A 26,339-nucleotide genomic window follows, 5' to 3' on the forward strand; every position below is an offset into this window, starting at 1 on the left:
GAATTGCTGGCTCCCGTCTCTCGGTATCTTTGATTTGGCCCTGAACTGGGGTACAGGGCAGAGCCCCGTCCGCTGGGAAGGCAGCATTTGGGTTAAAGAGGCGGATGCTGCCGAGTTGTGCATCCCGCAGAGTCCAGGCTCAGCATCTGTTTGGCCTGTGGGGGTGGCCTGCACTTGCTGGCTTTCTGCACCATCCCATGGTCTGTGTCGGTCTCACTGCTTGCACGGTCTCCTTAGGGAATCACGGCCAGTTTGAAACTTCACTCTGTGCGTTTGAACACATGTTCACTTGTCCCAGAGCGTCAGGTATGCAGCCAGACCCTGAGTGTAGGAGGAGATGGTGCTTCTGCTGCTGCCCAGCTTTGGCCCCTGTGACAAGACACCAGAGGTAGCAGTTTGTGGGAGGGAAGGTTGGTTTGGGCTCAAGAGTTTGGGAGGGCTCAGTCCACTTCTCTTGTTCTGCTGTTTGGGTCTGTGTTTGAGCTAAGCATCAGCGTTCTTCTAGAAGGCTTGTGGCGCAAGCTCACCTCGAGCTGAGAGAGTGAGAGAAAGGGGGCGGTGGGGAGAGACAGAAAAGGGACCTAGGTCCCTCTCAGTACCCCACCGACCAGTTCTATTTCTAGGTGGCCCCTCCTCCCACTAGCTCCTTGTAGTGCCTTGCTGGGGTGTTTTAGGGACATTCTGGCTTTAAATTATCCTACTGGCTTGGACTCTAGGCTGACTCCTCTCCATCTGCCGCTGTGTGTATGTATGTGTTGCGGGGGCAGGGGGCTTTCCTTTTTAAAAGTCATTTACGAATACACTTTGCCATCATTGACAATGAGATACTTTATCGGCCCCTCCCAAATCTGAATGTTTCGCTGGTATGATTCATAGAATTTGTAGACATTCCCATTTTGTGACATCATTCTTTGAGAAAGGTATCGTTTAAGGATGGGTGCATTATCCTATATAGTACCTGATAAGTTACTTGTTTGCTGGTGAGATGAGCTGATTCAAGCCAAATTAGATTGTATTGAAGGCAGGTTTATTGGAGAGCTGTGCTTGGGCAAGTTCCCTGGGGGCCAGGGATTGAGGAGGAGGGAGAGGGAAGAAAGAGAGAGAAAGGGTGCTAGAAGCAGAGAGAGAAGAGGAAGAAAAGGAGGAGGAAGGGAGAGAGGGAAAGGGAGGGAGGGAGGGAGAGAGAGAGAGAGAGAGAGAGAGAGAGAGAGAACGAGAGAGAGTGGGAGCGCAAGAGAGAGTGCAAGAGAGAGCGAGTGCACAAAATAATCTGGATTCTATAGGGAGGAGCCCCTAGGGGAAGGGCAGCTTAGCCCCTGGGCTGGAAAGTTTAGAATTGGGGGTAGCGGGGCTGGGGATTTAGCTCAGTGGTAGAGCGCTTACCTAGGAAGCGCAAGGCCCTGGGTTCGGTCCCCAGCTCCGAAAAAAAGAACCAAAAAAAAAAAAAAAAAAAAAAAAAGGATTACCAACACACTCCTCACTAATATCAATGTCCTTGGACCAAATTCAACTGAACTCCTGATTACTTAGTATAAGCAAAACATAGTTCAGTGCCTAGACAAACTAGAATTGGGGGTAGGGTATGCCAGGTGGGGACTGGGAGATTCTGGGAGGACCTGGTGACCCCATCTGCTTTGATAGGTAAAACATGTTGTTCCTCAGTCCCTTGTCCCCAGGCCTGAATCCAAACATAGAAGCCTTTTGTAGCTAATAAATGAATGAGGGGCAGCAGAAATGTCTGACTGCTTCCTGCTGACACTGGGGCACTGCTGTTAAGGGGTCAGGACCAAAGCTGGCTGTTTCACTGTTGTCCAGGTTGAGGGTCCTGGGCACTCTGTGTAGGAGTATGCAGGCCCAGTTGAAGCAGTCTGTGAGGCTGGGGCAGAGTACCTTCAGCTAACTGTGTTGGAGCTTCTCTGAATGCAGATTCTGAGAGAACACCCGGATGTTAGGGGCAGAGATAAAGTTTAGGGAGGGAATCTCTCTCTTGGTCTTTTGGGTGTACATTCGAAACTCTGAAGCCCATGGTCTTTCTAGTTGGAGGAGGGGTGGGGTGGGATGTCCCAGGACTGGGGAAGAGGATATAGATCTCACCCTCTGGAATAGGCTGGCGGGGAGGGAAACGGGCTGTTTGTTAATTGACAGTACTTATCTGAGTCCATTTGCCTGTGAGAGGATTCCCTGAAGCTTACAAGAATCTTTTACATGTTTACAAAAAGATAAGTCCTTTCAACAGCATCCTCCCTTGGTAATTTCCACAAGTAAGGACAACTCGTTAGCATAGGAGCGAAGTGACTAGCGTTCGGCCAGCTCCTCTGGCTGTTTAACCCTCCAGGAAGAAGAGTCTCCATCTATAAGGTCTGGGGATAGGGAGGTGAAATCTGCCCAGAGCAGTGTACCCGAGAGGAGAGTGCTCATTTTGCTTCGAAAGCCATATACCTGTGGGCAGTGCGCCTTCCTGTGTACACACGCCTTCTTTACAGTGAGGAAGAAAGATACTAGGAGGAGGAGTCATAAGAGAATGGGTCTATCCGTAGATAATTCATGGAATAAAACTGAATTACGGAAGTGTGATTTGTTGTTTCAGACTTGTCTTTTTTATGGTGTCGGAAACAAACCCAGGACCTCAAGCATGCTTGCTAGAGCCCTGTGGCCTAGCTGTATCCCAGTCCTGAACTTCTTTTAAGGATCCACTCTTTTACTAGGATGCAACTAATCCTAGAAGGCTAGTGTTTGACTGCCACGTCCCGTCCCCCATCTCCAGTCGTCTTCCCGGAACCTGTAGATGTGACCTTATTTGGAAAAAGGGTCACCATGCATGGGAATAAACGATCTTGAGAGGAAGTCACCACAGATTTATCTGAGTGAGCTCTAAATCCAGTGACTCAGACAGAGGGAAGTCACATGAAGACAGGTGAGTTAGTGCAGTGAATGTTGTTACAGGGTCAGGGCAGGGGATGGAAACTGTCCCCCCCGCCCCCACACACACACTGGGCAGCACTGTCTTACTAACTACAGGGTCAGTTTCTCCTGCTCTCTTCCCTTTCCCTCCTTCCCTTTCCCCCTTTCCCTCCTCCCCATTCTCTTCCCTTTTCTTGTCACAGTTCATGTTGTGAGTCTTGACTTATGTCTTGTCTGTCAGTGAGCTGTCATTCTGTATCCCTCACAGGCTGGCCTCAAACCCACCGCAGCTGGCCTGCATCAGCCTCCAAAGTGCTGCTTCCTGGTGCGAGCCACCACACCCAACCGAGCGTGGTGCACATTTGATAGATCAGAACCGTGGAGGACCCCTTTCTGTTGTTTAGCTCTGTTTGTGGTGATTTATCACAGCCATCTTAGGAAACTGACAGTGGGCTCCCAGAAAAGGTGTAAGGGACACATCTGACTGTTAGTAGCTGCAGACCCTGGTGGTGGGCCATGCTGACTTGGGTATTGACTGTGCTTTGAACATGATGCGCTCTGTGAGCCCAGTCGGGGGTGGAGTGGTTGTGTGAGAATAGCTGCTTGGATTAACTGTGGGCAGATTGACTGTTCAGAGCCAGGGAGGTGGGAAGGCTGAGAAATAAGAATTTTCTCTCATACACTAAGTTCTTTTGGGGCCTGTCACAGTGGACACATGGAAGGCTTGAGTGAATTTAAACTGTTTTCTTGTGAGTAGAATTTGTTTCCTAACTTTCAATAAATACATTCATAATGAAAGTTGGAGCATACTGGTGTTCTAGTGTACACGTGAGTGATAAAGGCCTGTTGTGTTAGTTGTAATAGAGTCTGAGGACTGTATTTTCACAGGTTCTTGACCCGGGAAGCCTTCGGTTCCTGGCTCACCCCTCAGTGTGCTGGTAGGGTGCAGTTTCACTTTGAAAGGGGTTGGTTTCTTCTTGACTCACCAAGATCCTGCAGGCAGCCCATGGTACAGTACTATTTCGATTCTGACTTTCTGTTTTAGGTTGCAAAACAATCTATTTTAAATCAGATTTTGTCTTAATTAAAAGGGTGAGGCCCCTTGTAGGAACTTGCCCTCACCCTTTCTACCTGTTGTTGTCTTCCCGATCTCCTTCCCTTTCACGGACAGCATCATCTAAGAAGACGGACTTTAAAACATTCTGCGGCCCGAGGGACCATTTAGCTGGCAAAGGCCCTTGCACACAAGACTGACTCCCGAGTTTGAACCCTGGATCCCTCAGTGGATAGAGAGAATGGCTTCGGGAAGTTGTTCTCTGGCCCCCTGGGATGCATATGCACATGTGCGCTGACAGATAAGATACATTTTTTGTTCTTTTCTTTTTTTAATTCTGCTTTGAAATTGGTGAATTTTTTTTTTTTTTGCTATACTTGAGAGAAGTTCTGAGATACCTGTTTTTTGAGGCCATTCTATTAATATTAAAACTGCCTACCTTTACTTTTTTCTTAGTTCCCAGTGGCTAAAAGGTCCCCTTGGTCTCTACATCTCCCGTCCAGTGGGGACGATATCCCAGAAAAAAAGGCCTGGCTACAATATCAATCTCGTCTGCTTTTCCTGTTTTCCAGACTAGAGCTAACTTAAGAGAACACAGGGACAGTTCGTCTTTGGGGGGGTGGGGGGGAGGTCCGGGAGCATCGCTGTGGGATGTGTTGCATTTCCCTCTTCGATGCTTTGGAGAAAGTGAATGTCTTTGAGCATAGTACGTGAAATGTGTCTGCCCTAGATATGCGTCTCGTGGATGGGGAGACGTGATCCCCTGTTCCTCAGACCCACGCTTCTGTATTGACCAGCACTTAGAGGTTAGTCCAGGTGACAGCCGTGTTTCCCACGTGGATTTCTGTACCTTGGGTGGAGCCAGGAGACTTAGCTTTTGCCCTTGCTGTGGCTTCTTCAGGCTCTCGTCCTTCAACGTGACCTTACTAGCATACAGGACACGGGGGACCACACTAGCATTTGAGTCTCTGCTACTGTCAGGGTGAGTCAGATACAGTCCTGGTTCACCGTCAGGTTCCACTCTAGCCCTGCATGAAGTTGGGAAGGCGGGAAGCTGCTCATCTCAGTCCCCTCAGGAGATCTGGCTCTCTCTTCCTCCTTCCAGCCTTTCAGAGAACATCTGGAAGTTCAGAGAACATGCTGAAGGGAAGTACTGGCAGTCAGCCATGCAGGTATCCTGTCACCTGCTGGGCCTCGGATTGATTCTTGTGCCGCCAGCTTCCTAACAAATGCCCTTCTTGGTCCAGGATCTGATGCAGAATTCTGACTTGCGCAGTTGCATAGGTAGGACTGGTGTCTTTGCTCTGTGTCCTGATGATCTTAGCAGTCCCCGGTGGTCACCTTCTAGGGTCTCTCCGCTTCTCATGCAGTATGTTTGCGCTCTTGAGTAAGTTGAGATTGTGCAGCCTGGGTTAGAGCGTCTCCACAGGGATGCTGGACTCTTCCAACAGCATCTGGATGTCTGATTATTGGCACTGGTACACTATTTTGTCCTTTAACAGGGTCTTAGGGTTTGTACTGCTGTGATAAAGACTGTGTCTAAAAGCAACCTGGGAAGAAGGGGTTTCACCTTGCAGTTTGTAAGTCTGTTGTAGGGGAGTCAGGGCAAGGGCCTGGAGGAGGGAACTGGAACACAGAACTCAGAGGACCGCTGCTTACCTGGCTTGCTCTCCATGGCTTACTCAGCCTGCTTCCCTGTGGCATCCAGGATCCCCTGCCCCACTCACCTGGACTGGGTCCTGTTACCTCAGGGAAGAAAATAGATCAGTCAAGAAACTGCCCACAGGTTAACCTGGTGGGGGCATTTCTCAATCGAAGTTCTCTCTTCTCAGGTGACTTTATCCTGGTATTTGGGTTTTTTTTTTTTTTGTTGTTGTTGTTTTGTTTTTTGTTTGTTTTGGTTTCCAAGATAGGGTTTCCCTGTGTAGCTCTGGCTGTCCTGGCACTGACCCTGTAGACAAGGCTGGCCTTGGACTCAGAGATCCACTTGCCCCTGTTTCCTGAGTGCCACCACCTTCTGGCAACTCTGTCTTATATGAAGCTGACGTAAAACTTGCCGGCACACTTACCAGGCCTGTCCTTGGTGAAATTGCCACTTTGGGCTGTAGTGTGCGTGCTTTGACGTCTGCATGCATGTTGTGTGACTGAGTAAAGCTTGTTAACTTTCCCCTCACCTCAGTCCCTCCCTTCGCCTTGTCTTCTCCCTTCCTCCCTCAACCTCCTCCCCATGACGCCATTGAGGTCTGTTCCCTTGTCAGCTTGTAAGGGCTCCATGTATTATTAATAGCCTTTATCACGGGGCCTATACAAGATCTCTAGTATTTCACTGGCCCAGAACTTACTGTGTAGCCTGTGCTAGCCTCAGACTCCGGTCTTCCAGGTGTTGGGACTGCAGGCAGGGTGAGCTGCCGCTGTGGGCTGTTCACACACTGGCTTCAGTTAGCATTCCTGCATGCTTGGGTTTAGGTTGTAGGGTCCGGCTGCAGGCTCTGAAAGGAGATGTGTCGAATTTGACAGTCTGTCCATCCGTCCTGTGACAGTTTCTGGCTAGTCCGCCTTTGGACAGGGTTGTTACCTGGTTAAAGGAACAACTGACTGAGAATCCTCTTTGCAGACTGATGGGTGAGAAAAAGATCCCCCCCAAACCCCCCCAATTTGTTCTTTCCGCTGTCTAGGATGAGCAGTGGGGCCTCTGGGTAGCTGTGTACTTGGCACATTTTCCGGGAGCTCCATGTTAAGGCGTGTCTGTGAGGTAATGACTGACATTTAAATCCTGTCAGTGTGTTTTGTTGCTAACACAGCCCGGAATTGGAAGCTCTGTCTATAACCTTTGTTGCAACCTCCTAGAATTTACATCAGAATCTGAGCTTATCTCAGAGTGCCCTCTGCCCGAGTCACCACTGTCCCGGGAGGATCATAAATAGCAAGAGGTCTGTCTGTGCCAAAGCCAACAGATAAGGTCATTCAGGAAGGAGAGCCTGCCGCAGCAAAATAAGACCTTGAGAGGCTTAGTAAGGAGGCCTTTCCAGACCCTCCAGAGCTGTGTCCTCAGTTCAGTCTGTACTGGGCTGGGAGTGGTGTGTATGTGTGTTGGGGGGTGGGGTGCTGTAGTCTGACTTCCTTGCTGTGCTAAGGGTTGCTGTAGAGGAAGCTCCTCTGTAGGACTCTCCTCTTGCCTTGGAATGCCCCTTCTGAGATCAGGTAGGAGAGAGTACACATGCGCCCACACGTCTAACTACCAAACTTGTAACCAAACAGAGACAAAGAAACTTAAGACTAGCTGTCCTGAGTTTAGCAAAAACAGTGTAGATAGATAGCACGAGGCTTCCTGAGTCAAGAGTCCGTTCACTCCAGTGGGCAAGGCCTGCAGCTCTCTGGTCCCCCTCCACCTCATCTCACTCCTGCTCTGTTCCCCGAGTGCCAGGCATATTTATTCATTTCACTAACACAGCTCTCGGGCCTGCACCGTTAGAGAAAGTGGTGATTGCTTTGAAGGAACCACAGACCTTCCTTTGCAGCCCAAGAGCAGAGCAGGAGCCTGTCCCGAAGTAGAAAGCACTGAAGAGAAAACAAGGGACAGGGTCTGAGGGGAGTGGGGCTCTGCAACTAGGAGGCCAGGGACCCTCACTGACAAGGTCCCATAGGAGTTAGGCTTAAGGCTTAAAATGTCAGGGAAGAGTGTGTAGACACAGACAGCACCCAAGGGCTAAGGTGGGAGGGTGCTTGTAGCCACAGCAAAATGCAGTAGAGTGTTCACTGTGCGGGGATTGGTCATGGCGGTAATGACTTCAGAGTTTATCCCCAGTGAGTAGGGGACCCAGGGCAGGTGTAATAGGCTTCTTGTCAGTACCGACGGTGGGCATGGTTGGCTGTGGCATGGCCTGGACAGGGCTGTGGGCAGATTCTGGGTGTGTTTTAAAGACAAGTCTAGAGAAGTCTCCAGGCAGGATGGATGTAATAAGAACGCGTGGGGAATGCGTCAAGGCTTTTCGAAGAGCAGCTGCCTTCTCCTGAGATGTGAAGCTGCAGCCAAGAACCCCGTCTTGGATATTACTTGGATATTTGGTTTAAAATGGTTATTAAATATCTAGACGCTCTTTTAAACAATGCCAAGGAGAGGGGCACAGTCTGAGCTGGGGATAAAACTACAGGACTTGTTGTTATCCCCCCTAACAACCTGCTCTAACGAAAGGGTCGTGAGCCCAGAAATCTACACACTCCATCCCCAGGGCGGGCATTAACCTGGCCTCTCAGAGGAGGAGGCCATGTTTGTCTGACCTCGGCATAGGACTTAGAATTGGCCACTGTGGTCCTTCAGCTGCTAAGGCATCTGCCACTTGAGACCTTAAGGCCGGGTCTTTCAGTACATGTTGAACACAGTTAAAAGTCACTGGAATGTAGAAAAGTTTCAGAAAATAAGCGAAAGATGAAATATATCAGTTGACTATCTCTTATCCAAAATGGTGGGGTTGGGAGTGTTTTAGATCCAGTTTTCTGATTGTGGAGTGTTTGTATGGACTCATCCGAAAAGCTGAAATCCAAGATAGCCCCAGATCTCCAAGTCTGATGATTGCTCACTAGAGTAGGGTTTTAGAGCTTTTCAGATCACTAGGGTGGTTCAGTCAGTACCAGCAAACAGAAATGGCAGAGCCGAGAAAACTACAGGAAGCGCACTGTGTAGACGGACTTGCCCAGTGCAGCTGAAGGAGGCAGCCGAGTCTGAGGTATAACTAGGTGGGCAGGTCTGCAGAAAGTTACTCAGAATTAAGAAAGTGAATCACAGTGAGACTGAAAGGGTTAATGTCTAGGCTTCCAAAAGCCCTAGAAGGAGAGAAGAGAAAAGTGAGTCCTCATAAGTGAAAACAGAAATGGAGTGAGAGCAGACAGAGCTAAGAGCAATGATAAAATAGGTCTACCAGGTAGAGAGCTGCAGGCCCCAGCAAGTGAGCCATAGGACTGCGTTCAGACGCATTGGTACAAATAAACTTTCTTGTAAGTAGGAGGCACCTGGAACACACTTATAAAAAAGCAGCGGTTACCATGGCTGCTTCTGCCTCAGAAACTGTAGTCCAGACACCAATGGAGACATTGCGACATGCTAAAGAGGAGCACCACACACAGAGGGTGGCTCGGCCAGACCCAGCGGTCAAGCACCTTATCTAAGCACTCAGGATTCTGAGGCAGGAGAATTACTGTGAGGTCCAGGCTAGGTCTCACCAAACCCCCCAAAAGAAGGTGAAATGAGGTAATGATCAGATCAGGGAAAACAAGCAGAGTTGTATCTCAGACTCAGTATCTTTACTAACTGTCCATGATGGACACGACCACACCAAGACAGTTGATGGAGGTGCTGGGGCGGCCCTCACTGGCATAGATTCCATTCAGTAAAGTTGACAGCTGTGTGCAAAAAGCAATAAAGAACTTTGATTTAATCTTGGAAATCTATGCAAAAATGAGCTTAAAATAGAACATAGATATAGAACCACATGGAGTTTTGAAATCCACAGAAGTCACACACTTGTCCCAGTGTTGTAGACCCCGGGGGCTCATGGGAGTCTTGAGCTTGTGAACTGCACTCTGGAGAAGGGGGTGCTGTCGGTGCCCACCCTCATGGTTGTTGCCTTCGTGCTTTCAACATGTAGCAACTTGCTGTGTTAAAAGCACTTGCTGCAAAAGCCTGCCTACCTGTGTTCAATTCCAGGGCCCTGTACAAAGGTGGACAAAGAGAATCAACCCCGCCACGTTATCCACCGACCCCCACGAACTCACAGCGATGACCTTGTGTGTCTGCATTTACACACTACATACCCAATAACAAACATTCACAAAGTGCACCGCTGGCTCCGGGAGCAGCCCGTTACATTCCTCAGCTCAGCGTTATCGCAGTAACCTGATTTACGTATTCCTACGGCCAGCATCTCTGCATAAGGTTAACAAATGATCGTGTGAATGGTAGAAAGCAGATGTTTGGAAACCAAGTGTGTTCCAACAGTCAGGTAAAATGCATTTATCAGAGACAGTAAAAGGAGCTACACTAGCTCTGCCTGCAGCCGCCCCGTGTTAGGCAAGTGCTCTGTCAGGGAGCTAATGCCCAGCCTTCGGTGCTGGCTTTCTGGTCTTCTTCTGCCTCCAGTGTGAAGTCTGAGCTCAAAACCTTAGCTCCGCAGAATGTGCCTATGAGCATTTCATCTGGGAATTGGTGTCGAGCTGATTTGGAATAGGGTGGTTGGGAATACTCCGTTTTCCTTTATAAAATCAATACCCACGGCAGCTCAGAGGGCACGTGCTTTGCTGTCTGACCACAGCCTGTGCAGCTGACGCTAACCAGCCCGCAGGAGGCTGAGAAGGATGATCCGAGGGCCTGGTGCACTGTTGCCGCCTAATTGTTGCTTGCTACCAGTTTTCTCCCTTACGAAAACCTTTAATAGCTTTAACAAGCTAAAATTAAGGTGCAATAGACAGCACATATTTTAACACACAGTTTGGTAAGTGTCGATATAGACACAGGCATGAAACCGTAACCACTGTGGAGGTAGGGAACATGCCCAGCACCCCCGTGTTCTCCTGCAGCCCTGGACTGCTCACCGGTCTGTAAAGTGATGCTCTTCTTTTCTCTCCGGTGCTAGGGGCTGAGCTCGACTGGCCTTGGGTGCTGGGTGAGCACGCTGTCAGTGAGTCACATCCACAGCCTAGGTGATCGTGTGACATCATACGTGTGCGATGCTCTCTATTTGGTTTCATCCACTCACACGATTGCTTTTGGGCTCACCCATACTGTGAGTTTCAGTATTAATTTCCTTTCTGTTGCTAAATGGTGATGTGTTCTGTTCACGTCCAGCCTTTCTGTGTGGACAGACATCTGCTTGCTTTTACTTTTGGCTGGCGTGAGTGGAGCCGCTGCGAGTGGTGCCTCCACGTGGCTCAATGCTTTATCAGTAAGCTGAGATGTGGATGCTTAGACCAAAATGGTTCATCCCGCCTGCGTGTGCTTGGCTTCAGCGAGTTGCTACTGGTTCCAGCAGTGTGAGTTCTGCTGTGGGTGGCTTCTCTTTTTTTGGGACAGGGTTTCCCTGTGTAGCCATGACTGTCCTGGAATTCACTCTGTAGACCAGGCTGGCCTGAAACTCAGAGATCCACCCGCCTGGTCCTAAAGGTGTACGCCACCACATCCAGCCAGCGTCCACATTCTTAACATCATTCAAAGACCTCAGAGTGTTGGTACTGGGGAAGCCTATCACGTCTGCTCCTCAGGGGTTTGTGCTTGAACTCCTGCCTCCAGCTGGCAGAATCCACACTGGTCTCCTGCTCTGTTTAGGGTGTTGAGTGATCTGGTTTATGTTAGCAGGCAGTCGGTTTTTATCTGTGGTGTGAGGCACATCCCTGCCTGTCCTCACATCACACATTGAGAAGACTTACTCTGCCTTCGGGTCTCCATGGAATTAGTCAGATTGGCATCCTGTCTCACGAATGCCTTTGTCTAGCTTGGTGCCAGTACCACATGGTGAATCTTGAAAACACCTGAGTCAGTTTTTCTGCCCTGTTTTTTGGCCAGTTGTTTTGCAGAATCGTGCTCCTTTTCCTTTCCACACGAGTTTTAAACTCACTGTCAGTTTCTACAGATTCCTCTACCTCATTTTTTTTTTTTTAAAGATAGTTCATTCCTTTTGAGGGGACTAGGCAGTGCTGGGGATTAAACCTAGTACCTGTCACGTGCCAGAGTCACCAGGCTACATTCTCCTGTCAGAGGAGTGAGCACACCCCCAGGCCTGCTATTTACTGTACGCCTTATCTAGCCAAAGCACTGTCAGGATTCCCTGTCCTCAGAGGTGCAGGTGAGCTGGGGCGGTGACTGCAGGGGTACCTGGCTGTGCTCAGGGACTGCCTCTCCTCCGCTGTGGACGAGCTGCTTGCTGTCCACTTCTGTCAGACGTGAGCAGTCTGTCAGAATTGCAGAAGAAATGACAGGGGCCCCCAGTGCCTGTGTGTGCATAAGTGGCCTTTGTCAAGGGAACTTTTGCCACTTGTAAGATCCCTCCATGGAACTAGAATGGCAGTTTACACTCCCCTGCCTCACTTCCCCTTCATCTATTTTGCTCTCTTCACAAGAAAGTGGCCTTGAATATATTTCAGGGTCTATGGGTCACTAGACCTGACAGCTGTGTGCTGTCTGAACAGGTCCTGTGTCAGTCCATCTGTCTGTCTGTTCATTGCCATCATGGCCTACTCCTCTAAGGCCCCACTCTCCTGTCCCCACTGTCCCTGCTCCCTCCGATGTGCCTTCCCAACTGGGTGACCCTGAGCTCAGGTGGAGGCTCCCACCCAGGGCCCCTTAACCTCAGCTAAAAAGGAAGCGATTTTGATAAACCCTGGCTCGAGGAGCATTGAAGAAGGAAAACATGTAGACATGAATGACACGTGATAACACATACAAAACAGTCCAGGGAGATTAGGTTTTCGAATTCTCGTTTATCTTTTTCCTTTCATCATGTGTCGTTGTTCCCGTTCCCTTTCTAAAAAAGGGTTTCTTAAAAACCCCGTGTTGCCTGATGTCACTTGATTTTGGTTCAGATACTAGAGAAATATTAGTTCAATAAGTAATGATTGCTGATAGCCTTTCAGGGTTGTAAGCTGCAGGCGCTGCCGTGCTAACACACAGCAGTTCTCGTCTTATGTGTAACTCGGATACAGAGAAGTGTTTCACCATAGAACCCTTGTGGTTTTCAGCCCGAGACACTCCTCTTAACTATGATAAGGAAATGTCATGACATTAACGCTAAGTAGTTCGATACTTGAAGTGCATTGATAGGTTTTTCTGTGACAGACAGATTGGCTTTCTCGGGGTGAACCATACACGATGACCCCGTGTTACTCTGTAGAGCCGAAACTCTCAGACTCAGGGGTTTCTGTGCCTACGGCGCTTACAGCAGGATCTTTTTTTATGATGAAGTAAATGCATTTTTTGTTTCTCCTGTTATCTTGATGCCATCTTAAGTATTTGGAAGAACACGATTGTCTCGTGTCTAGCGAGTCCTTAGAGTATCCTGGCCCCTTACTCCCTTGCAGTTCTGTTTCACATGAGTTTTGCACTTTGACTCATTGAGATTTCTTCTCGCAGTGGGCGCACTCTGCCCAGGTTTTCCGATGAATTAGCACTGCCGGTGCCCTTGGCCTCCGTGACCCCTACAGAGTTCCTGAGTCCTGTGTTTGCAGTTTGCAGAGCTGCATGGCCTCTGTGCTCTCAGCCTTGGCCTCAGGTTCTTCACACTCACACACACACACACACACACACACACACACACACACACACACACGCACACTCTCTCTCTCTCACACACACACACTCACACACACACTCACACACACATACATACACATTCACACACACACTCTCACACACACACTCACACACACACATTCACACACACACACACACACACACTCTCTCACACACACTCACACACACATACATACACATTCACACACACATACACACAAACACACACATACATACACACATTCACACACATACACACATACACACACATACACTCTCACACACACTCACACACATACACACACTCACACACACATACACATACACACACTCACACACACATACACACACACTCACACATACACACTCACACTCACACACACACATACACACCTGTTCACAGCTCCTTTAAGGCCTTCTGCCCTGGGGATTTTCTTCTGCCCTGGGTATTCTCATTCCTTTCCTTAAGCTTAAAGTTCACATATTTAATTTGCTCATGTCTATTTTTATCTTTAAATCACGTTGTTTTGAGGGCCGCGCGGATAAAAACGCCGTGCAGCTAGGTTAAGGTAGCCACTCACTCAGCCACTTGTGCCGTCCGTGCCCATCACTTGAATCTCGGCAGCCCTCTCCACATTACACGCTGGACTCGGAAGCTGCGGTGCTTCCGGCAGGCTCTTCCGTCTCCATCAAGTACATTTTTATTCGTTTACTACCCCGCCCCCCAACACACACACACACACACACACACACACACACACACACGCCCCTCGAGTTACAAGTTACTTTGGGCAGTTTCTACCCTCCAGAAGCGTCACACTCTATTCTGACAGCGCCTTCCCGACGCTACGCTCAGCTCCGGGCTGTGACTTCAGCTTGGTTTGGTTAATGCTTTAATGCCTTGGCTCCTCTTTTTTTTTTTTTTTTTGGTTCTTTTTTTCGGAGCTGGGGACCGAACCCAGGGCCTTGCGCTTCCTAGGTAAGCGCTCTACCACTGAGCTAAATCCCCAGCCCCGCCTTGGCTCCTCTTGTGACTGCCTTTTAGGGGCCATAGAAAGAGACTAGCAGTCATTGGCGGCCTTGGGCTCAGTTCTCTTCTCTTCCGCTCAGCTTTCGCTTTGTGATCTGATCTGTCCAGTTAGGAGAGGTGTATTGCGGTGCCCACTTGCTGTGGTGTCGGTGTGGATCCCTTGTTTCTTACGGGATTCTCCTGCCATCTCCCTGCAGCACTTTTGGGCTTGCTGAGGTCTGGTCTTGGCATGGTCACCGTCTTGAGCACCCTGGTTCTCCATGCAGGGTGCTGCCCTGTGCCATCCCTATGACAAGTGCTGTGACTGACTCAGGGACAGTCCCATCTCGATGCGTCTCTACTCAGCCTTCTCTTTATTTCCTGGGTGTCTTAGAGCTGGAGTCTTGCCTTGCAGCCCAGGCTGGCTTCCTGTACCAGCCTCCGGAGGCGCTGGTTTACAGGCTCAAGGCCACCACGTGCTTGCCCAGCTACTGTTTCCCACCTCTGTCCCGTGACAGTCTGGGGTTTGTGTGTGCTGTGTAGTGCGTTTCATCGAGGAGGCCACTTTACCCTGTCCTCATGTGCCTTACTTGGGCAGAAAGCCATGGAGTAAAGATGCCTTGTGTCCCCCTCTGTGTCTGGCTTGTTTCTCACCTTGTGTCTTCAGACCATTGTGTTAGAGACCTTATAGACACTTTTATTTGTTTCTCTGTGTGTGTGTGTGTGTGTGTGCACTCACACACAGACACATAGACACATACAGACACACACACACCACATCATAAGCCGGGTGTAGTGCTTCACACAGGTCATCTCAGCACACAGGAGGTTGAGACAGGAGGATTGTAGCAGTCAGGCTTACACAGTGGAACCCTGTTTCAAAGAAAGAAGTTTTTAAAAATTCATATTTAAATCTACCAATCCTCTTTTTTTTTAAGTTTAAAAATAGAAATAACAATCGAGCTAGCATTAATTTATGCATTACAAAAGGGAAGCCATTTTTTGTGTGAGCTTCGGTTGTAGCCTGTACAGCTGTTTCAGGAAGCTGTTTTACTGCTCTCTCAAAGGGTTAATTGTGTCCCTTTCCCAGCCTAATGAGCCTCAGCTGCTGGTCTTCAGGCTTCGCCTTGCTGTGGCCCTCGCTGTAGAATGTGCTGTCTGGAAACATCAGCAGGGCCACTGCCCTTTCCCGGGGCCTTGGAATTAATTGATTAAATTAATTATTCTTAATATGTGTGGTCACTAGCACCCCATGGCAGAGGAAGTCTGGAGACAGACGCGGGGGTTCTTGTTGAGCAGGGAAATATAGGGATGGAATGTGGCCAGGCTTGGGGTGTGGCCTGGTAGAGCGGCTGGCATTTTGTGTAGACTTTTGAGACAAGCCTCTCCTTGGTACAAGACTCACTCCTCCAGCAACTGAACGCGCTGAAGAAACCCGGTGCTCGCTGAGTTACGTTTGCCTCTGCCTGGCGTTCAGTATGTACAGAGCATTTGCCATTACGTTTGGCAGCCCAAAGCAAGTGCCCACAAAGTGGGCCATGACTCTCCTAAGTTCATTGTCTGTTGAACGTGTAGTAAATACTGCTTTGGGACCAGTGACACACCGAGCTTACGGTTTCAGAAAGATGGGGAAACTGAGCTACTCAGAACCATTGAGCTGGCCTGTGGGCGGCAGTTAGGGGGCTGGAGCGGACCGCTTGACTTCATCTGCTTGCCCTGAGGCTTTAGGATGTGACTTGACCCTTGGAGGCTGTCCCACCATTTATGTATGCACGCATGTATGTATGTATGTATGTATGTATGTATGTATGAATGAATGTATGCATGCATGCATGCATGCATGCATGCAGATCTGTTTTACATGGCCCTGTGAGGATACTGTGAGTTTATGTGAGGACAAACTCGAGTGTTAGCAGGTAGAGGCAGCAGTCGTTTAGCGCGTTTTATCTGTCCCCCTCTGGCCTTACTTGTCTGATAAACCATTACTCCCGTGCACGCATCAGGAGGTGTGGTTCTTGTAGGACAGCCCACATGGCCCACTTTATTCTGGTCAATGGGAGCTTTTCCAAACAAGCCTTGGTGGGTGCAGCTTATCAGAGCGCGCTCCCCCCCCCCCCGCCATCTCCTTCTCTCCGAGAGGGGAGAGAGAGAGAGAAAGAGAGAGAGAGAGAGCGAGCCATAGGTAGCTGTCAAGTGTTTCCTCCGTTGCTCGTATCCCTCGTATTTGTGATTTAGGGCAGTCTCTTGAACCTGGAGCTGAGCAGTCGGCCGTGCTGGCTTGCGGTCAGCTGCTCCACAGACCGGCTTGTCTCAGCATCCAATGCTGTTGGTTACAGCTGTGGCCGCCATGGCCACTTTCATGTGGGAGCTGGGGATCTGAACTCAGGTCCTCGTGCTCTCGTGCAGCAAGCACTGCCCCACTGAGCCCTGCCCAGCCCTTCTCTCGAGTTTCCTAAGCTCTTTTCCTTTTTCTTCATCTTACCACCATTTTAAGACAAGGTCAAGATGTATTACTGTGAATTTGTATTAGAATTGTTGAGAATAGGCTGATTGCCACTCTGGGTTTTACTCTATTCTCAGTTTTCATAAACTCCAGCATAAAGGTTTTACTAATTCCTCATGGCCTTGCAGCAGAGTACCTTGGTCTCGTGTCCATTGGCACTGAGATCAGAGTCTCAGACATCCTGCTCCCCTGAGAAGCCATCTTGTCTCTGCTGCTCTGAGGGTCTGAGCCGTGCTCCTGGGGCACTCACATAGAAATGGAGGTTGGGTGGGGGGTGGCGGCGTCCATACCAGTGTGGCGCTTGTTACGTTTGCGTGCTCAGTACTGCTTGAAAGGAATCAAATGATTTCTCTGAAGTTTGTATTTATCAGGACTTTTACCAGGCAGTGCCTGGGAATTCCGATGTGCGGTGGTGGAACGTGTGCTGGGGATGTGGGCCGCGTGTACCTGTGCTGTCTGTTCTCTGTCTCCCTAGTAGTTTGCTTGCTTGTGAGTAGTTATGGCTCCCTGCCCTGCAGGACCCTGCGATTCTCATCCTGGAAACTTGAAGGACCTTTTCCCCGGCTGTGAGAAACTTAGATGCACAGGCTGATTCCTTCCTGCCTCAGTTGGACCTTGCTTGCCCTGGGAGAAAGGAGCAGGCCAAGACCATAAAGCTCAGCTGCACCTGGCTAGCCCTTCAACCCCTCAGAGCGAAGAACGAACGCTAGAGGGGCAGCTCGGCCCTGAAGAGCACCCACTGCTCTCCCAGGAGGACCCAGCGTGTACACGGGGCAGCTCACAGCCCTCCGTGACTCCAGGAGGGGATTCCATTCCGTCTTCGGGTGTTTGAGGGCACCTGGACAATGTGTCGCATCCACAGACACAGAACGACTTTTTTTTTATGATGAATATTCAGGAACTGTTTGTATTTGCGCTTGCCTAAATTTCAAGTGGGTAAAAAGCATCAGTCAGAAGCGTCAAAGACGGTTTTATAAAGGCTGCCCGTGGAATTTTTATAAGTCAGTGACTGCTCTGAGTCAGGCGGCCCCCACCCAGTGCTTGCCATTTGGAGTGCTAATTATTATTATTATTTTGCTGATTTGCCTCATGAATGTGCACACATGCGCACTAATTCTGGTTCCATGCAAACATTCCATGACAGCCCTTTCTGTGTGTGACTTTAAGGTACCATTTCTAGCCCCAGTTAAAACTGTAGAACCTTGCTGTTCACTTGAGCTGTGGTTTGGCTGGCTTTAGCCGTTGTCACTTACTACGCTAATTAACAGCCACACCTCCAGCACCTTAGAGCTAGCGGACAGCATCCTCTTCTCCTGAAGCCCTTGGAGCCCAGGCTACAGGCACGCAGGGAAGGGTCTTGCTGACCAGGCCTCCGTTTTGAATCTCTGGGCCTGCTCTGTAAGTTTGAGTCACTGCCCACAGAGTTTGTGACCTTGTCCCTGTCTGGAAAGAGTGTCTGTGGCAAGGCTCTTCTCACGGGTGTAAGGCTCCTTAGGGTGCAGGCCTGCTTGAGGCTTGCGACAAGATTCTTCATCATTTCTGGTGTTTTCCTGAGGCTGTCCAAAAATCTTCTAAGTAAACACTTCACATCAATCAACCAGAATTATTGTCTTCTTGGTCGCTAGCGGCTGTGTGTGTGTGTGTGTGTAGGGGCTTGGGGGAGGGACTGGTGGTTGAGTGTGCTCGCTGTTCTGCCCTGGAGGGTGCTGAGTCAGTGCGTGGAAAGTAATGTGATCACTTGACCCCGGGACTGTGCTTTCTCTTGTAACAGTGTCCAACCCAGGGTCCAGGACAGCTGTGGATGCAGCCCAGCACAAAATTGTACTGAGGGTTTCTGTGTGATTATTTTCCTCCTTGTAATTTGATTTAATGGCTCTGGAGAATAAAATTTATAGACTTTGCGGATGTCAAAGGGATGGGCACACCTGCTAGAATGTTCCGTGCTGACTAATTCTTAGTGGATTTCCCCTTGGTCTTTTGAGACAAGGTCTGGGAGACAGATGTGTATCTACTAAGTACTTTTCTGAGTACCAAACATGTAACAGACTTTCATATGTAGGCTAGAAACACAGCTCACTCATCAAGGAGGGCAAAACTGCTTTGGCTGTGTTTTAGGAAGCAGACACATGCGCAGAAGAGATTGCATGCTACCTGGTGATCATTGGGGTGATTGAAAGTGAGCATGGAAGACAGGCGTGTTGGACAGATTACTGTTATGGTGGCTGTATGGACAGACACAGTGGGTGTGTGGACAGCAGTGTTTCACTGGGAGTGTGGACAGCAGTGTTTCACTGGGAGTGTGGACAGCAGTGTTACACTGGGAGTGTGGACAGACACTTACAACGGGAGTGCTGGAAGGAACCTGGTAGTCTCAAGTGGATGTTCTAAGATTGTTGGATTCTCTTCCCATTTCTGCTCTTATCAGGAGGCCCAGGAAGATCCTTCTCAGCTTTGAAGTGTCCTTCCCCATGGCCTCCTGGGGCCCTGGAGCAGTGTGGAATGAGTTTGGACTTGCAGTCGGCGTAGGCTGGAGTTTTAAAAGTGCACGAGGGTATAAGTTCGCATCTGCATTTCCCTACAAAAGTCTGAGCCTATGGACCATGAACTTGCTAAACCTGGCTGTGCTTTGTTTGTGCAGACGTCTGTTTTAGCTGTTGCCCTATACACAAGGAATCTGGGGCAGCACCGGCCTTTACAATAACATAGCTGCTTTGGAAGCTGCTTCTGTGTTTCCTCATTTAGCACCAAAAACATTTGACACCCAATACGTGCAAACACTTATGTAATGCACGCAGGAAAGTCTGGGAATCGCAGAAAGTTAATGCATGTCGGGGAGCGCGCATTGCTTTATGGAAAGGCTGATAGAATGCGATTATTCACCAACCATATATGTTTACTAAAGTCATTATCATAAGCAAGGCCTATTAAATGCTCTCCTATGCTCTCCACTAAGTGTCTGATGACTGTTTATTTTTGTCGGTGTGAATATTAAAGAAAAGCTAAGCAGAAGCAATCTTAATATCTTGTTGATTACGTTCCAGAATAAAAACGGCAGAACATTAAGCCTGCACGCCATTTGCTATAATTACTCCGAGTGGGATGTTGCTGGAGCTGTCAGGCTGTGATTGAGGCTCACTGATGGTTGGCACCAGCTGCGTGCATTAATTGTCTGCAGCAAGCGCACCCCACATTCACTCGCCATTTGGAGACACACGCTTTCCTGTTCACCGCGCTGTAAAGCATCTCACGAATGAGTGAGGAGGGACGCCGCCTGCTCCCAGATTTAGCTGTCACCTCCTGTCCACAGAGTCCATTCACTCAGCCCCACACAGCTCTGTGGATGTGAGCTCCCTGTGCGGCCAAGCATCTGGAGGGGCACTGGGGTTTATTTCGGAGACCTTCGGCAGCCTGTTTCTGATAAGGTTTAGGGGCTCTGACCGTTTAACTCTTCCTAGGCACAGGGATTCTAACATCACATTAGACGTTTTAATAAGGCAGTCCGACAGTGAAGCGCCTGTTTTCTTTTCCACTCAGCTTCCAAGTGGGCTTTTCCATAGATATTTAATCCTTGCAAAATGTCGGTATTTCCAGAAGCACCGAGACACATCCATTTTCGTTAAATGATGACTCCCAGTTTGCAAGTTCATTCGGACTGTGCCCAGGTGTTTGTGTGGGTGAGTCACTGTGGCGTTTGATGGGCAGGTACCTCATAGAGCGGCATGCAGGTTGTGCCATTCTGTCGGGTACAGCTCTAACGCTTATTTACCACAGGCGGAACCGAGCAAAGATTCCAAGTGTTCATTTATACTTTCTGCCTAATGGGATGTCTGTTTTAAATCGTAAGGCAACCCAAATAACGTGACTGTGGCTTCCCAGTGCTTATGCTGGGAAGTATCTCAGGGTTATTGTCTGGTGACTCCTGAAGCTCCCTAGCTGCTGTTTGGAGCCCGAACCTGTCATGTCTCCTGAAAGCAGTTTCCCTAGGGCACAGAGCCCAACTGAGTCCTCACACTGGCAAAGAGCCAGGTGTGCACGTGTGAGTGAGTGTGTGCTCCTCTGTCTTGGCCCCTGGACCTTCCAGTGGGAGGCGCAGTGTTGGCAGAGGTCTGCTGGGTGCTGTGAAACTCCCATGAGCTCTGTCACTTCAGAAGCCCCTCCTCGGTTCTGAGGGCCTTCCATAAGTCCTCTTTTCCTTGGGCTAAGCAAAGTCAATCGTAGTTGCTCAAACACCTTTGAAAGAATGTAATTGGTTTAAGAAGTGTGTGCTGGGTTGGGGATTTAGCTCAGTGGTAGAGCGCTTGCCTAGGAAGCGCAAGGCCCTGGGTTCGGTCCCCAGCTCCGAAAAAAAGAACCAAAAAAAAAAAAAAAAAGATTTAAAAAAGAAGTATGTGCTTCCCAAAGCCGGAGTGTGATGTATGTACCTATAATCCTGATACCCAGGCTGCACACACTGTGAGTTCCGGGCCGGCCTGAGCTACCTAGCCAGACTCTGCTTCGTTTTACATTGTACTTATTTTATTGTTGTTTGAGGTATTCAGGAATGCATACGTATAAATGCGTACGTGTCCATCAATTTCCCTCCCTCCCAATTCTTCCCCTGCCACCAACATTTTTCTCTCCCAACATCATATCCTCTTTTAGTGTAAAAAACCTACTAAGCACACTGTTTAGACGTGTGTGGGTGTGGGGATGTCATCTGCCGGAGCCTGGGCAGCTTCTCCTGAAGAGAGTGGACTTCTCCCAGCAGCCAGCAGTTGCCAGTAGCTCCTCAGCTGGGGGAGGGGCATCATGAGCCCCTCCCCTTCCATGTTGGGATTCTGGCTGGCTTGGACTGAAACACAGACCGTGTCCCAAAACACACAAAGCCACGGACCATCCTTTCAGAGTCTAATACCAACCAAGTCTTGATTTTATCGCACATGGTCTCCTGGCAGACGTGATGGCCTGGTGCTGCCCCGGGGCCTGGTCTTCCAGCCAGGTGCTCACCGCCATGCTCTGTAGCTTGGGTTTGGAGGTTGGTTTTGTGAGGTCTGCCTAGTGCTGTCTCCCAGCGCCTCAGTATGAGAAGCTACAGCAGGTCCCCAAATCTGAGCTGCGTTTGGTGAGCAGGCAGGCAAACTCTCAGAGCAGGGCTTACCCTGAATTCTTATGTAGTGAAATATCATTCAAATAAGCCCAGCGTCCTGCCGCTCCTGTTTTATTTAAGGTGGCCCTGTCCAGGCGAGAAGGAGAATAGACTATTACAGCATTACCTTTTGAAATCCATTCAGAGTAGAATCCCTCTGAAGGCTTGAAAGGAAGCGAACCGTGCTTGTTTGAGTGTGAGCTAAAGTGGAGAGTGTTCATTCGCACGGAGGACTCGGCACGCACACAGAGAGAGTGCCTTTCTCTGTCAAGTCTTTCTACCTTGGATGGATCCCGCCGGCAGGCATTTAGCCTATCTAAATTAGCCCATCTTTTGTGAGGAAGTTGATGAGAAAATGTCTTCTTGGGTAGGTAGAAGATGCTAGGCATCTAAAACATCCGATCGTAGCCCCTCACCAGGCTACGTCCTCGTGTGCAGTCACTTAGCCCCACCTTCCAACGTTGCACGAGGTGCCCTGCCCCTGGGTGTATTTACAAGGATCTCAGTGAAAACGTGCATGGGTCTACTTAAATCGGGTATTGAAGCAGCTACAGCTAGCATGCCGCCATTAAAACTGGAAGGCTCTGGGGAGTTTTAAATAGTCTCGCTTCTCCCAGACGGCGTCATCTTTGCACATCCTCGGTGCTTATGGACGCCCCCTTCCCCATTTAGGATTGAGTCCTTTGTCCTTTACTGAAATGTCTCATGGGAAGGGGCACCCACGGGTAGTGCTGAGGATGTAGGCAGCAAACACTTCACATGTGCAGATCAGCCCTTGGGAAATGTCTGGGGTCATGGTCTCATCCCTGGAGACAGTGCCGTAGAATGAGTAGGTGTGAAGAGAAAGAGGAGGTCACTGCAGCCACACCGGGGCTCTGCGACTCTTTAAATGCTTGTCCCGCCCCAGGTAATTAAGACTATAAAACTCCATTTAAGTATTATCTGAGAAAAGCGCATGGCTAATGCCTCTCTCTGATTGGCAGATGATTATTTTAACCGCCCACTGGAGTTGATAAGTACTGGTGTCTCTTGATGCTGTTCCTGAAGGCTGTATTTGGAGAACTCAGCACTGATTGAGCAGTATGAATGGAGTGGGTGGTAAACATGTGTGTCTTCTCCAACTACCACCTCAGCTTAGAGGTTTTTACCGAGTCCCGTAAGCTACTGTTGAGGGATCTAGTCATTTTTCATTCAGTAGAGAGAAAAACACCGCCTCGATTCAGGGCATTCTAGAACTCCGGTCTCGCCTTGTTCTGGAGTTCGTTGTTCCCTGTGTCTAGCCACACTGAAACAGACCAGCTTCGCCTTTATACCTTGAGTACCTAGGAAATCGGGCAGATCTATAAAACAGCTATTACCAGATACTACACCACAGATATTACAGGCTTGTGATCCAATAGGAAGATCTAAAATTTCCATGCCTTTCTGCATACCACCATTATGCAGAAGGGAGGAATACATTAGTTGGGTGACTGGAAGTGTGAAGTAGGGCGGAGTGCATTAGGTGGGTGACTGAAGTGTCCCGTAGGCCTGAGTGCACACCTTTCTGCAGACCACTGTATGTAGCAGACTGGGGTGCTGGGGGTGTGTGTGGGGGGGCACGAACAGAAGTACACAGCAAGCCAGAAAGCTTTAGGTGGGTGACTGGAAGTACACGGCAAGCCAGGGTGCACTAGGTGCGTATCGGGCAGTAGCCACACAGCAAAGCTCCACAAATGTAAACGAGGGCGGCCTTGAATTTGCTACTGCATGTTAGGACGTTTTGCGATATGTTAACGTATACAAGCTCAAGCAAAGAACCGTCGGGAAACTGTAAGAACAACCTGCATTCACCAGAGTCACCGGGTGTTGCCTGGGAAATGGCTGAAGAAGCCTGTGTACAACATACTGGCCAACAAGCGACATTTGTTACTCCGTGGTTTCTACTATAAGCTCCTGCCTTTAATGTCACTCAGTGGTAGACTGTGACCTGGAAATATGAGCCAAATAATTTCTTTCCTAAGTTGCTTTGGGTCAGAGTGTTTTGTCACAGCAACAGAAAGGAAGCCAGAGCGCTGTTTAACCAATAAACACATTGTTAGACTCAGGGCGACAAACTGGAAACATGTGATGACTTCGATAAACAACAGAACGGGGCCTCAAAAACCTAAGGTAAACATGGGGAAAGGAGGGAAGGCAAAAGCCAAAGCCACATGGAACTCCCAGGGCAGAATGAGCAGGACGAAATTAAAAGCGAACTAGACACGGCAGAAGAAGAGCTCAGTGAGTCCGACCATGTCTAAAGCAAACAGCGCAGAGGAGAAAACCTTAAGGAGGCCATGACTGGGCTGTGGACCGGAATCATACCTGACTGAAGGAAGTACTGACCAGAGTTTTCCAGAACAGCTACAACTAATGACTTACTCTTTAAAGACTTACATTGTGTATTGTGGGTGGTGTCACGGGGAGATTTAAAAGTACAGATTTATATCATTTTCTCTCAGCTTTTTTCTCCCCCACAGAACCTACTGAGAAAGATATTGCAGATTGGCACCTAGAAAGGAAAGGAGAGGAAAGGAAAACCGTATAGCTAATAAGCAGGCAGTAAAGACGGAGCAGGATGGAAGCCGTGAAGGACAGATGAAGATTAGAAACGGGAAGGCATAAGCGAGACTGCGTTTCACTAAATACATATTTTTACACAATGCAGTTAAAAGGAAGAAGTCATCAGGCTGACGAAACAGCTCACTTAGGTGCTGTTTATAGGGATGCCTTCCTGACTAAGGCAGAACGGGCTGCAGCCAGGGATGGGGGCGTGCATGCCATGCTGCAGGTACAGAAAAGACACTCCTGGGGACGAAGGGTGACATGTGCTCAGGCAGGAGTAACAAACCCTCAGAAAACGAAAAGTGAAAAAGGAGAAGGTGGTGGGGCGGCTGAGGCAGGAGAGTCGCTGTGAGTTTGAAGCCAGCCCGGTATACATAGTGAGACCATTTCAAAGACTGAGAAGAGGAGAACACACTACTGAAAGTTGCTGTTTATGTAACGCCAGGTCGAGACAGCGTTTGCACACATGGGAAACCTGGGCTGCCCTGTCAGGGGCTGGCCGCTGTCTTCACAGCACCCCACACGGCACCTGAACTCAGACGGGCTTGCGAGACCAAGTGATGAGCCCTGAGTAAAACCCCCAAAGGTTTAGAATTGAAACCACGCAGAATATCTACCCTGACTCCAGCAGAGTCAGTGACGGAAAACAGTATGACACAGACCTAGGTTCCTGGAAATGAAAACACTTGTTAGTCACCTGTGAGCCAGAGGAGACTTTATGAGAGACTGTAAAACATTACTCTGAACTTAATGAAATGAAAACATAGCAAACTGTTGTGGGTACAGCTGAAAAGGTCCTTAAAGGGGAGGGGCTTAAGGGGGAGGGGCCTAAGGGGAGGGGCTTAAAGGGAGGGGGTGCGGCTTTAAATCTTTTGCTAGGAAAGAAGTCAGGTCTAGAGTCAGAAAAGGAGAAGCAACAAGAAAGGCTCGAAATGACCTCTACCTTTGGGAGGGTGAGAAGTGAAACACTGGAAAATTAATAACCAAAGCTGAGTCCGTTAAAGTGGAAAAGATGACGAGACTGGGAGAGGCTGCCAGTGTGAGGCCGGAAAGGAAGCCATTGAAGGTCTGCTGGTCTGAAGGGGACTCCAGGGGCAGGAAAGCCACCTTGCAGGGGCAGGTCCCGCCTCTGCTTTGTGCAGTTCACCAGTTTGCAGGGGCAGCTACCAAACCAAACAGAGGAGCAGAAAGCCGAATGTCTGTACTTTTTAAATGAAACGTCAATTTATAGTTAAGGGCTTTTCACAAAGAAAACCCCAGACTGAGATGGCTCACTGATGAGGAGAAGCATACCCTCCAGGGTCTTCCTTGACTTCCCTCAGAAAAACAGAGAAAGCCATATAGAGACCACCATTCTGCAAAACCGCGGAATTCTGAAATGCTTACAAGTCAAATCCAGCACGTTAACCAGAAAGGACAAACAGTGCAAAGCTCCCAGTATTTGTGGGAAAATAGTAGGCAGAATCCAGTATTCATTCATGGGGGGAAAAGTGTTCTTCTAAGAAGCAGCAGTTTCTTCAGCCCAGATGGGTTAAGGGGTTGGTAGCACTGTGAGACTGAGGTGCCCCCCACCCCTGTGCTGCAGGATCCTTGTCTCTTCCTCCACAATGCTGTCTGCCTCCCCTCTGGGCCCCTGTGGCACGGGCTGTTATTGTCCAGACCCTGACTCCTCCTCCTTACAGCAGCAGCCCTGGGAAGTGCCCCTGGCATAGCCTCGGGTGCCCAGCGCCTTGCAAGCTCCCTCAGCCTCCCTACAGCATTGGAATGGTCCCTTGGTACAGTTGGCCCGCAAAACTGTATGTGCTGTGAACTTGGAGGGAAATTACCTTCAGCTCAGAAATGCATTCATACCCAGCAGGGAGCAGGGCTTCGGGACAGCCAGTCCCG

General features: G+C 49.3%; 1 protein-coding gene and 1 long non-coding RNA gene across 7 annotated transcripts in view; both read left to right on the forward strand.

Moving 5' to 3' along the window:
- Nucleotides 1-26,339, forward strand: part of Auh (AU RNA binding methylglutaconyl-CoA hydratase) — a 95,353-nt gene that overhangs the window by 43,259 nt on the left and 25,755 nt on the right. The gene's annotated exons all lie outside the window — the stretch shown is intronic.
- Nucleotides 3-25,093, forward strand: LOC134482816 (uncharacterized). The gene is made up of 2 exons (XR_010059387.1): nt 3-3,910; nt 4,073-25,093. It is a non-coding gene; the product is annotated as an uncharacterized LOC134482816 (long non-coding RNA).

This window comes from Rattus norvegicus, chromosome 17, assembly GCF_036323735.1.
Source record: "Rattus norvegicus strain BN/NHsdMcwi chromosome 17, GRCr8, whole genome shotgun sequence".
Classification (NCBI taxonomy): domain Eukaryota; kingdom Metazoa; phylum Chordata; class Mammalia; order Rodentia; family Muridae; genus Rattus; species Rattus norvegicus.